At 34.8% G+C, this 13355-nt stretch overlaps 1 long non-coding RNA gene across 1 annotated transcript; it reads right to left on the bottom strand.

The window, feature by feature from the left end:
* Positions 1-488: 488 nt before the first annotated feature.
* Positions 489-10420, bottom strand: LOC117134060. Its single transcript, XR_004458170.1, has 2 exons — positions 10364-10420; positions 489-10264 (listed from the first exon to the last, which is right to left on the bottom strand). It is a non-coding gene; the product is annotated as an uncharacterized LOC117134060 (long non-coding RNA).
* Between the last annotated feature and the right edge of the window lie 2935 nt (positions 10421-13355).

The raw sequence follows: 13355 nt of genomic DNA, 5'->3' as shown, positions 1-13355 counted from the left end.
AATAGCCTTGATAACTAACTAAGTCACCATCCAGTTTCTTCTTACTTCGACACCATCGTGTCTCAGCACCGCGACCCTCCATTCCATAGCAACTATACTACTGCCCCGCATCTGCCGCATATACTGATCAACCCAAAAAATCATACGGTCACTAAGTAACATCAATAACACAAATACACCAACACAATCTATATTCCAATACCTAAGTGTATCATCAGTTCGATCATATTCCTGAAGAGAGCTGTCACGCTTATACCAAACCCGTATGCAAATTAATCCAAAGAAACCACAATACCAATAAGATAAAACATTTTTATTAATCCATTGCTAACTCTCGAGAGAAAGCTCTACCAACAACCACAAAATCAAGGAAAAGACCAGAATCAATTCCTTAACACATTCCAAAATAAAGAGACAAAGAATGTTTTCCAAAAAAAAACTATTCGCTGAATCATCCCAATAGAAAACCAAACTACCGACGGCTGTAATTCAATTTCATCTATTAAGTTATGTACGTACACATAGACATGAAAATTACATAAATTGATTCCCCAGTCCACCTTTAAACCATTACACCAATCACCGAATATGAAAAAAATCACATGTCTATACGATTTCCAGCCAAGTCTTTTGCGTTTCCAACACCTGCACTGATACCTATTTCATAAACAAACGCCAATATATGTCCCCTCACTGCTGAGTATACTCTTGACCATACTCGCTCCTCAGACCTCTTCCCCATAATGAACAACATGAAGACCTTATCCAGCTCCAATCCTGCCCTTTGTAACTGGTTTAAAGGGACCAGTTGTAGGGCTAGTAGGACTATAACTTGTCCAAGAAAGCCGAGCCCAAGTTCCCACCTAGTAGCAGAGAAAAACACGACACTAACCATTTCATTAGCAGAGTTATCAAAATGAGGAACATATATCTTCAACTTCTTGATGTTATTCTTCGGACCATTCTTGCTCCCCACCTTGCCCACAAGTTGACCTCAAAACCGCAGCTTTCATTAATCTGCCTTCTTTTTGGGTACTCCCCAAATCCCTCGATCTGATGAAGAACAAATCCCTCTTGAGAACCATTGAACCCTATATCCCTTGATATCCCAAATCCCCGGAATTGAAAAACATCTAACCCTAGATCCCGAGCTTCGTCGCCATCGCAATCGCCATCATAGTCGTTTTCCTATAATTCAGGGTTTTTTAAATCAAATTTCTATTAGTTCTATTTTCTGTTCTCTGGAAAATGTTAAAGGTTCGTGGTGATGGCGACGACATGAGCACCTTGTTTTGTTGTGGTTGGGTTCTTCCTTTACCATATGTTATAGTGTATTAACAAAATATGTAATATAAGTACCAATGGCAATTATTGTAAATTCTCTAGTAATTAAAGGTCTAACAGTTAAGATGGTTGAAAAAGGCTTTGAGCTTGTCACATCAGCCAAAATGGTAAAATTATTATTAATCTACCAATGCAAGGTTAGTCTTAAAATTTGCTTATGTTTTAATAATAAAGGTATGCTTGCGAGCCATTACACCGTGACTATGAATCGATGTCGGACTCAATTAGCACAACTGACTCTCTATGGGGGACAACTTCTTTAATCTGAGGGACAATAGCCATGTATACAAGAGGAATCACATCCAAAAATCCTGGCAACAACACTCGCTTTCTTAAGTAGAATTTCATATTTCTTTTTGTTTCATATAGCCAACATCTTGAACGTAAACCTCCCCTAAGGATATGCAAACAATTCATCCAAATCACGGATCATTTCAACATGCTCTAAAATGATCTGGGGAAAAATATGATGTCAGAGGTAGAACACAAGATGTAAAAGCTAGGCATGTGTACTTCAAACGCATATCCCGGTCTTTGACCATCCTTTATTTTCATCCATATTCTGATAGCTAGATCTATAAGGTAGAACTTGAGAGTTCCAAATAGTCCACCCCAATATAACTTTTCTGTGGTTGGGTTCTTCCTTTTCCTCTTGGCTTTTTTTTTTGAAAATCATCTTGCAATTAAGACTAGCTACATAAGAAAACTCTTGCAAAGACATCCTAACAGGCTTGCCGACAAAGAGGTGTAGGACCGCGAAATTGAAAATTACGAAACATAAAGCATATGAACGATATTATAAAGACTGAAAAACGTTTAAAAAATCTTAAGGAAATAGACCAAATTCACGGACTTAAGATTTGATCTCTTTCCTTAACTCAATAAATTACCCGTAACATGTGACGGTTTTATGTGATTTTTGAATCACAAGATATAACCGTGATGAGACTGTTTCGCAACACCCAAAATAGAAACTACGAACTTAACTACTACGATATACTCTCGAGACACTTACTTTTAAAAGAAGAAAAAATCTAAAGAATATTTTTTTTAGTGAGAGAAAGCTTCTTTTCTAGTGAGAGAGATGATTGTGTGAGTTATGAGATGATCAATTTGTGAAGACGAGTATGGTGTATTTATAGTGGATAAAATCTTGGTTACCAAGTTAGCTAAATTTGGAAACCAAGTTGGCTAAACTTGGTCAGCAAGTTGGCACTTGGTCACCAAGTTGGCTTAACTTGGTCACCAAGTTGGCTTAACTTGGTCACCAAGTTGGCTTAACTTAGTCACCAAGTTGGCTAACTTGGCTACTAAGTTTCTCTATTTTTTTTTGTTTTTAAATTTTAAATATTCAAATTCAATTTACTCACCATGGGTTTGTAAAAATGAGTCATATATATCCACATAACCCTTCACATTAATACAAAATTTTACCCAGCCCATTGGGCTTATAAAATTATATTCACATTACCAATTTGTTACACAGCCCATTGGGCTTATAATAAAATTTGTCCAACAATCCCCCACATAAATATAATTACTCTAAAAAGTAGGCTAGATTGACTAATTAGACTCGACAGACTCTACAACTAGTCCTAACACTAGACTAGGCAGACAGACTTTTCGAGAGTATAAGCGAAAATCTAAATTGTATATGATGTAGTAGCGTTTTCCAGATTTGAACTACTCATTGTTAATATTTGTCGGATTTACTTTTCAGGTGGTGAACATGTTGTCTTGAACCCTCCAAAACTTTATGTAAACCAAGTCAACAAATATAACACATCTGCGTTTTCTCGTAGAGTTTAGTTCTCTATTGTGTTCATTTTGGCCGTGAACTTGCCTTGTTAGTCATGAGTGAACTTGGAGAGTATAGCCTGAACTTCGTTCTCCTAGAAACGACCCCATTTCACACTCACTAGGTGATTGCCATGTGCACCTACCATATACACAATAAAGTACCCTATAATACTTTATATACATGTATATGAAGGTCATGGTCTTATCTTATTAAAAGCCAATGTTTAACCTTAAATTTACAGGAGCACTGATTATCATTTTGGGATATGGGTAGGTTTCAGTGCTTTTATCAGATTTTGTTTGATTTAGTTGTCCCTTTGAACCAACTTCTTGGGATCTCCAGTCATGTTGGTAGGGTTTCCATCAAACATCCTTTATTAATAGGCAATAAACCCGTCCCCTTCAATGATTTTAATACTTAATCTCATGTTAAACCTTTGGTAAATAATCCATAAGGTCGTCAGATGACGTTTTGAGATCACAGTTTTAATGGTTTTATGTCGTCTTATGTGATGCGACTTACCATTATAGAGAGTATCCACTGGTCGAGCTATAGCCAATTGACTAAAGCGTAGCTGGAGTGGTTTCTCTCACATTGATATATTTTCCAAAATTATGAAGCCATTCTGCTTCTTCAGCTTTTTGACTAAAGCAATGAACTCAGATTACTTTGGAATCTGGCCAATAATGTTTATTTGGAAGATTTCCAAGATATTATTGCACCTCCAAGTGTAAACACATATCCACTCATGGATTTTGAGTTCTTAGATTCATATATCCAGTTTGCATCACTTTATCCTTCTAAGACTCTTTGTTCTTTACCATAGAACAGCCTATAACTTATGGTGTATCACAAATAATTTAATACCCTTGTTATGGCTTTCCAGTGTGTATTACTTGGATTACTTGTATAGCTACTTAATACGTTGATCGCATGCGCTAAATCGGTCCTATACAATTGGATAAGTACGTTAGACTTCCAATGACCCTTGCATACTCCACTTGCGACACTGACTCGTCTGCGTTTCTAAATATGTGCAGTTGAGTGTAGTGGAATTTTTTTTTCAGCATAATGATCCTGAGATAAAATTATTTCGTCAGGAGTCTTCGTGATTTTAATTCTGAGACTAAGATCCACAAGCCCATGTCTTTCATGTCAAACTGACTATGAAGCATGTTCTTGATTTGTTGGATAATATCTCCATTAGTGACGATGATGAGCATGTCATCAACGTACAAACACAACATATACCCACTAGGAATATATTTGAAGTATATGCATTATCACACTCATTGATGCTTAATTCATTTGACATTATAACATTGTCAAACTTTTCATGTCGTTGTTTCAAAGCTTTCACGAGCTTATACAATGACTTCACTCAAGTCGGCAGACTTTGTGTTCATAACCCTAGATCTCAAATCTTTCAGGTTGTTTCATGTATATCTCCTTTTTAAAGTTTTCGTTTAGAAAGGCAGATTTAACATCCATTTGATGGATTTCCAAGTCTCCTGATGCTGCAATTACAATCAATATCATGACTGAAGTTATTCTCATCACTAGAGAATATGTGCCAAAGAATGCGAGACCTTATTTTTGTCTGTTCCTTTCCACCACAAGTTTGGCCTTGCACTTATGAATTGAGCAATCAAGTTTCAACTTGGTATTAAGTAACCATCTACACCCTAGTGTTGAACCCTTGAGATAACTCTGTTATTTTGTAGGTATGGTTCTACATTAAAGAATCTGTTTTACTATTGACTGCTTCTTTCAAAGAAAGTGCATCAGGTGTAGACATGGCTTCAACGTAAGATTTCGGCTCATTCTCAGCGAGAAATACCATCATGAAATCTTCACCAAAAGACTTTTCCTTGCGAGCTCTCTTGCTTCGTCTAGGTTTGTCTTCAACATCTTCTGCTTCAGTTAAAGAATTGCAAGAAGTACTTGCCTCATAACAGAGATCATCGCATCTCTTTCTTCATGACTGCATCTAGGATATTGCTTATCCTTACCTGGAATTATCTGTTTAAAGAACGATGCATTCCTTGACTCCATGGTTGTAATAACATGGATGTCCTGTATATCTGATTTATGAACCAGAAACCTATAAGCACGGTTGTTGCGTGCATAACCGATGAATATACAATTCACGGTTTTTGGTTCAATTGGAACTTTTTTATGAGGTAGTACTATGACTTTTGTTAAGCACCTCCACATTTTTAGGAGTTAGTACAATGACTTTTTGCGAAGCACCCCCACACTTTGAGGTATTTGTATGAATGTACATTACCTTTTCAAAGTACATGGCTTTCTGCCAACGTTTGAATGTGGTAAGCAATGCTCCCCCACATTTCCTGAGTTAATTCAAGATCATGCATGCTAAGAACTTTTGTTCTGCAACTTCATTGGATTCTAGTGAATAATGAGCAATTCTTATAAGGAATAATGTTAATTCTCTTAGAAAAACATTTATTCCCGTTTAAGTTGTCATATATATGTTCCATTATGTTATGAAACATTGACCCAAAACTACATTTCATCTGTAAGTTTTTATCAAATGGGTTTGAGATTTCACTTTGTCTCTATGTAAACCAATATTGCTACAACATTCGCCAGTCCTGCTGTGATGTGTGTCAGCTTTTTGAAACTATTCATTGAACTTCTTTTAAGCATGATGCTTTATAAAGCTAAGTTCATGAATTTCATATGAACATTAGGCTTTCCTAGTTCTTTTTGCTCAGTCACTTTCGTTTTATGTTCCCAATTGTGAACATCATATACTTTGTGATTTGCATATTTGACTTACTTGACAGTCAACTCATATGGCTCATAGCCTTTGCTTGTGAGAGATAAGTTTTACTGGAAAATTTCCAATTTACCTATAGACCTAGTATATCAAATTAAATGACATACATGAAGTCGTTCTCCATGCATAAAAAATCACAGCTCTTTGACTATTATATGATAAACATATAGTCCATCAAAAGAAAAATTTGTCACTGCAAAATTCTTTTGAGAATGTGTTCTAAGCCTTAATGTTGTCCATATGGAAACTCAAAGTTTCGTCGAAGTATTCAACTCACTATAGATTTATATAGTGGTTTTACTAGGAATAGGGACAGTGTGATCCAAGTGGATGACCATTCCCGATTAAAGTTATCATCTCATTGGTCTTAACAAAATATTCCATAATTATTTGAACGCAATTTTCAATCCTTAGATTTAGGTCTATTCAATAGAAATATTTTGTAATTATTTGGACACAATCTTTTAAGATTTATCCATAATTTTAGAGTTCAGTTCAATTGAACTTGTCGAGCTATAGTTCGGTAAGGTTGTTTGGTACAACCGAAACTTGTGTAGGTTACGTTCAAAGTGGTAGACCAGTCCCAGTTTGGGTTGTCTCCTCACTTTATGACATTGTTGAATATATTATCAAATTCGCCCCATGGATATAAGACATTGTTGAATATATTCTCAAACTACAAACCGTAGTTTGTATTGCAAATTCAATTCGAACATGCAATTTTAAATTGCAATTAATCATTTTCAGAATCACCTGAAGGGTGTTTTTAAACTTTTAATACTCTTTCTCAGTATTGCTTTAAAGCGTTCTTGAACTTTTTAACAGCCAGTTCTCAGAATAACTAAAAGCATTCTTGAACTTTTTAATAGTCGTTCTCAGAATCACTTAAAAGTGTTCTTGAATTTTTTAATAGTCGTTCTCAGAATCGTTTTAAAACGTTCTTAAACTTTTAATAGTTTTTTTTCAGAATTCGCCCAAAGGCTTTCTTAAACGCTATATTCTTTAGAAAAATGAGATCGCGAACACGTTCAGAGAATGTCGCGTAAATCATTTTCTAAATATGATTCGTCTTTTTATTCTAAAACGTTCTTGAGAATAGCTAAAGAGCGTTCGCAGAACAGTTTCAGATCGTTTTAAAAAACGTTTTATAAAATCGTTTTAAAAATATTGTTTGCACTATTCAATCCGATTCAAGCGATAAGCAAGAAGCGGATTTATTGAGTTAAGATTGTAGGACCGCGAAAATCCTGATTGAAAATTACGAAACATAAAGCATATGAACGATAATATAAAGACTGAAAACGTTTAAAAAATCTTAAGGAAATAGACGAAATTCACGGATTCAAGATTTGATCTCTTTCCTTAACTCAATAAACCGCCTGTAATGTGTGACGGTTTTATGCGATTTTTGAATCCCAGGATATAACCATGATGAGACTGTTTCGCAACACCCGAAACATAATCTACGAACTTAACTACTACGATATACTCTCGAGACACTTACTTTGAAAAGAAGAAAAAATCTAAAGAGTTTTTTTTAGTGAGAGAAAGCTTATTTTCTAGTGAGAGAGATGATTGTGTGAGTTATGAGATGATCAATTTGTGAAGAGGAGTATGATGTATTTACAGTGTATAAAAGCTTGGTTACCAAGTTAGCTAAACTTGGGAGCCAAGTTTATTGAATTTTTTTGAATTTCTCTTATTTTTTGCTTTGAATTTTAAAGATTCAAACTCAATTTACTCAGCCATGGGCTTGTAAAAAAAAGTCAAATAAATTCACATAACCCTTCACATTAATTCAAAAATTTTACTCAGCCCATTGGGGTTTATAAAATTTTATTCACAGTGCCAATTTGTTACACAGCCCACTGGGTTTATAATACAATTGGTCCTACAAGAGGAACCAAATATCGTATTTTTTTTCACTATGAGCATGTAGACGATGACGAACTGGCCAAAACTGACAGATAATGAAGGATTTCAGCCTTTTTTGGATCTAGAGCGTCGACTAAGGATTCAATCCTTTTCGGTTTGTGATACATATTAACCCTTCGCCTACAGGTTCTTCACCAGGTGCAAAAAAGCGTTTTGACAGTTGCATATCACCATTTGTTAGTATTTTTTGGCCCGTGAAACGAAGAGAAATATGTGATTCTCTAATTAATGAAGAGAGACGACAAAGGGGGTGTGAATTTTCTCGAAACAAATGAACTATTATATTCAGTAAATGATGCCCTTATGTTTGCTATATAGGTCACTAGGGTCGGCCCGCCCTACGGGCGGGATATTAGTTAATTTGTTTATTTTTATCGTGACTTTGATTTTAGATACCATTGTTTATATGGTAAATTAATTCTCCCATGATGGTGGCACTAACTATGGACTAATGAGATTATGTGATGGGGAAAGTAGCTCTTTGAAGTTGAGATATGTTGTTTAATAACCTGAAGTTGTATTTGTTCATATTATCAAATAACAATTGGTTGATGAGTGGATTTTGTTTTTAATATACTAATATTATATTTTATTAGTTATGTACGCTAACACCTAACATATGTTGTAGCTAAATGATTGAAGATAATAAGTAACTGGTTGAATTTCATAGTCTTATTTGCTTTCCACAGAATGAGTTTTTTTGTTCCCGGCGGATAAAGGACAAAAGGTTTATTTACAACTTTATTAAGGACCTTCGAAGCCTCCATATCTTTCTCGAAATAAATAAGACTTCGGTATTTTTATGATTAAGATCACCATGAATTGTTGACAAAAAAATGATCACCATGAGTGACCTTTTTTTTTAAAAAAAACTTGGTACTTTTAATTGAAATTGTGTAATATTATCAATTAAAATGATCAACCGAACTACTAAGGAAACAAACAATGAGATAGTTCGCTGAAGGAAATATTTTATTGAAATTGTGTAGTATTATCAACTATTTTGACTTGTGCGATTTAAATGTTATTTTCATCCTTGTAGTGCGAGGAAACTTCAACTATATAATTTCTTAAAAATTTGAAGATCAGCAAGAAAAACAATTTAAATATCCAAGTACTATAAGCTCAAACACTCAGGAGACTTATATTTAAATACTAAAAGTTTTATTTTTGTTTCAAAGTAAACGGTAGATGGAAGTATCGTTATTCTTTGGTGTTTCACTTGCAAATAAAATTTTTAAAATAAATTGAACGAAACATTTACTAAATAATAAACATTCAAAAATGTATAAGATGTACGTCAAGAGGAGAAATCTTATGAGCAACTCTTTGGGACATATTAAATTTCTTCTTCAGAGTTTAGTGTAGCTAAGTAAGAGATTTGATTGTATAAACTGAATGTAAATGTTGGTTTCCTGGAAGCTGCAACACCAAAGGCTTTGAACCGGCCTGCAGAAGATAGGGAGGCTTGGTTAACATAATGATGTGACTCTTAAAGATGCAATTCAAGCAAGATTTATATTGTTTTCTTCTGTCACCTGTCAAACACAACCTTTCGGTTTGAAAAACAAACTCACATAATTTTATTGTTTCTTTCCGTGGTTTTTCTTGTTGAAATCTTGTAAAATGTGGTTTAAAAATATTATCATATAAAAAAAATCTGATTACTAAATAATTTCTTAATCCCAGAACTATTATGTCGTTCCACCATTTTATGAATCAAAAATAATAAAAGACGGGAAAAAGTCTAATACATTATAATGAAATTTCAGATTCGTATAAGAAATCTCAGCTCATCTTAAAATTTCAAATCTAGAATGCATTTTTCTTAAGTTCCCAAAAGTCAAGTTTTTAACTTCTCGTCATCATCATCTCTTCGCCAGCTGAATGTAGAGACAATGTAGTGTTCATTAACCGAAAGCGTTTTACAGAGTGTAAACCGCAACTTATTTCCCTCATGTAATTCTAAATAGCATATCCGTTGAAGAGTTTTGAGATGTAAGCTCAAGCATTCAGGAATATAATTTGGTCCAGAGACCTCATCATAATTGGTACAGATTCAGCATGGAATTATATATCAGTTAAAGCTCTGGAAACAGATCACTAAGAATGGAAAACTTTGAGCTTACCTGGTTGAGAGTTAAATAAGGGAGGTAGGTGTTGGTGTTTGCAGAGCTAGGTCACGATTATGGAACCAGAACATCGCCTTATTTATTGGATCAATTTGAGATGCTTATGGACGTTGTAGAATCAGAGAGCTTGAAGTTGTGGTTGCTTCGGTAACGTCAAACCCACTCACCGAGCACATTGAACCTTCCTTGTAGAGATGTTCAGACGGTGGGCATAGACAGAACCTTGGATTTTCATGCGTTCCCTAACTAAAACAATCAGACACAATGAGTGAGGAGAGATATACACTAAATGTAAGATATACTTTCTTTCAACATACATAACATCTAAAAGAGATATGAACTTACCTGAGCAGCATATGTCCGTTGAAATGGGCTCTTCTCAGAATTAAGCTGAGATCAAAATTACAATAGGAATCCACAAAGATCGTTCAGAAAGCTCAAGTCATATCACAATTGAAGATCAAAGTTCAAAGAAACTGACTACAATGGACAATCATATAGCTTGTAGAGAGATGATCAAAAAGAGAGGAAGAACCTCCTAGAATCTGAGGAGACGCACTTCGCTGGTGGAGCTAAAACGATCGGCCTCCAATCGGCAAGTAATAGCGCAGAGGTTACTATCACAGTCACTGGAAAAGTAAGAAAGAAAGTGACTGAGAAAGAATGAAGTGATGAGAGATTGGATAGGAAACTAACATATTTATAGTGGAGGATTCAAGCGAAGGATTCAATGAGGGGATTCATTGAATGATAGATCGTGTGAGTAGTGGGAATTTGGTGTTAATGTGATCGTCAATGCGGATGCAAGAATCCAACCGTCTTCCATAAAACTTCCATAACGGTTCAGAAATTCAATCAAGAGTTTAAGAAATCAAATCCAACAGACAAATACAATGCCATCCAACTGAACTTGACCGGGGTTCATAGTAATATACGAATCTTACTTGGCCGTAGCCTGAACTGCATATGTGACTGCGGCGGCTCTGCCCTTCGTTCCTCGTCGACATTTTTGGAGAAGAAGACGACTACCGTGTTAACCTACAGACAAAGCCCAAAGATCCAATTATGTTAGGCCTAACAAACTATTTCAATCAGTTTTAAGTAATGTAGCAAAGCCCATCAATAGTGAAGTTATTAATCAGATCGAAGCCCATCACGCCAAGAGTTAATGAAACGCAAAACATCACTTACCTGGACACGTGGCACCGTCTCCTTGCTCGAATTTCCTAGCTGGCAGCTGAGGTGGACACTCTGGGAGAGAAACAAAGCCTATTTTATATATAAAGATTTATGGGTACTAGTAGGCCTGAGACGGATCGGGTATCCGGACAATTTTAAGGAATCCGGCGGATCCATATTTTTACTATCCTTATACGGATCCGTGGTTCTCGGATATCCGGGCGTCAGATATCCTTCTAAAAATTGTAATATCCGGCGGGTATCCAGATCCTTAAAATAAATAAAAAGAATAATATTAATATATAAAATATTAACAATAATTTAAAAATAAAAATATATATAATGTTTTTAATTACTTTTATGTATAATATTACAAAATTTATATAAAATTTATATATACTATTATAAAATTGAAAATATATTAAATAAAATTAGTTTTTATATATAGATATTACTATTTTTTGAAATAGTTATTAGTAAAACTTACGGATTCAGATATCTGGACTAATATCAAGATATCCGGATCCGGATCCTGCTTTGACGGATCCAACATTTTACTATCCGGATCCGGTTTCGGCCCCTCCAAATATCCAAATTTTCGGATCGGATCCGGATCAGATCTCGGATCGAATCCGAATCTCGGATAAAAGTCCCAGGCCTAGGTACTAGTGCATTTCAGTACATGGTGTAATAGGGGTTACTATATAATAGTCTTTGGCACAATATCTAATACTACAAGATTGTGTGGTCGTGATGGTCTATAGAGGTTGAATTGTATTTAATTTAGTCCATGTTCTAAAACTCGGACAACTCGGCCGAGTTTACGGCGGAGATACGCTAGGCGGCAGGCAGCCGGATCAATTTGGTGTTATTCAGGCATGAAATCGGTTTCCTTTGAAAAAAAAGTTTTCATAGTTTTCGATGGAAGATATCAACATGTTTTGATAAATCTGCCATATATTGATGATTTTCAGTAGAAAAAGCAACAAAGATATGAAAAAGCTATTGACGGCAAAGTGAAGATTGCCGAGATTTTTTTTGGGCGAAGAAGACAGGGGTAATTTTGTCTATTTGATCTCATTAATGACCTAAATAATTTTTTTTTAAAATACGCCACCCGGCTAGCATCGATCCTACGACCTGGATAGTTAACCAATACTAAGTGAACCACTGCACTAAGGTTAAACTTACAGACGCTTGTAAAAAATAAAATATATATCTATATATTTTTTAAAATTACAGAAACTAATCCCCGATTAATCATCGATTACTCCCCGAGTTTTTTCTAACTCGCTAGGCGTAACTCGACCGCCCGACTCACGCCTAGCGCAATTTCGAACATGAAATTTAGTTATAACTGTGTTCTGCAAATCACCTTAATCCTCTCGGCTATATCACTAATAGTATCGATTTTATGCATGTGCACATGGTATATTTATTTTAGGGTCCATATTATTAACTTCAAGGTCTGGCTTCCTACATCGGCCAGTTATTTTATTTGTCCTTTGTCCAGTTAAAATTACATGTGATCTAGCTGTTAGAGATTTTAATTTTTTTTGTTTTATAAATTAATAATTTTATTTATCCTGTCAAGGGCTGAAATTATTATCCGAGATCCGTATTCAATTCGAAATCCGATTCGGATCTATTCCAAAAATCCGGATATCTGGCTCCTCCGGATCCGGATATCTTAATTTTTTAGTCCGCATATCCGGATCAGTAATTTTTATTGATAATTATTTCAAATATAGTAATATATATATATAAATTTTATATAAATTTGTAATAGTACATATAGAAATAATGAAATAAATATATACATTTTTTATTATTGTTTATATTTTAATTCCATCTTTATTAATTTTAAGGATCTAAATCGGGTTCTGGATATCCGCAGGATATTTTAATTTCAGAAGGATATCAAATACCCGGATATCCGGGAACCCAGGATCCGAATAAAGATAATAAAAACACGGATCCGCCGGATAAGGATCCAAATATCCCCCAGATACATGATCTGTCCCAGTCCCCCCATCAAATTTCCTTGTAATTTTTCTAAACTCCAATGAAGCAAGTCTTTAACATATACTCCAACTTTATTTGGGTGAATAAGAGTGAAGGAAACTTTGTTTATGTTTTCTGTTATTCTAAATTGTAA

The sequence above is a fragment of the Brassica rapa genome, chromosome A05 (genome assembly GCF_000309985.2).
Source record: "Brassica rapa cultivar Chiifu-401-42 chromosome A05, CAAS_Brap_v3.01, whole genome shotgun sequence".
Classification (NCBI taxonomy): domain Eukaryota; kingdom Viridiplantae; phylum Streptophyta; class Magnoliopsida; order Brassicales; family Brassicaceae; genus Brassica; species Brassica rapa.
The sequence above is the reverse complement of the archived record's forward strand: the minus strand, read 5'-3'. Positions and strand labels throughout refer to the sequence as shown.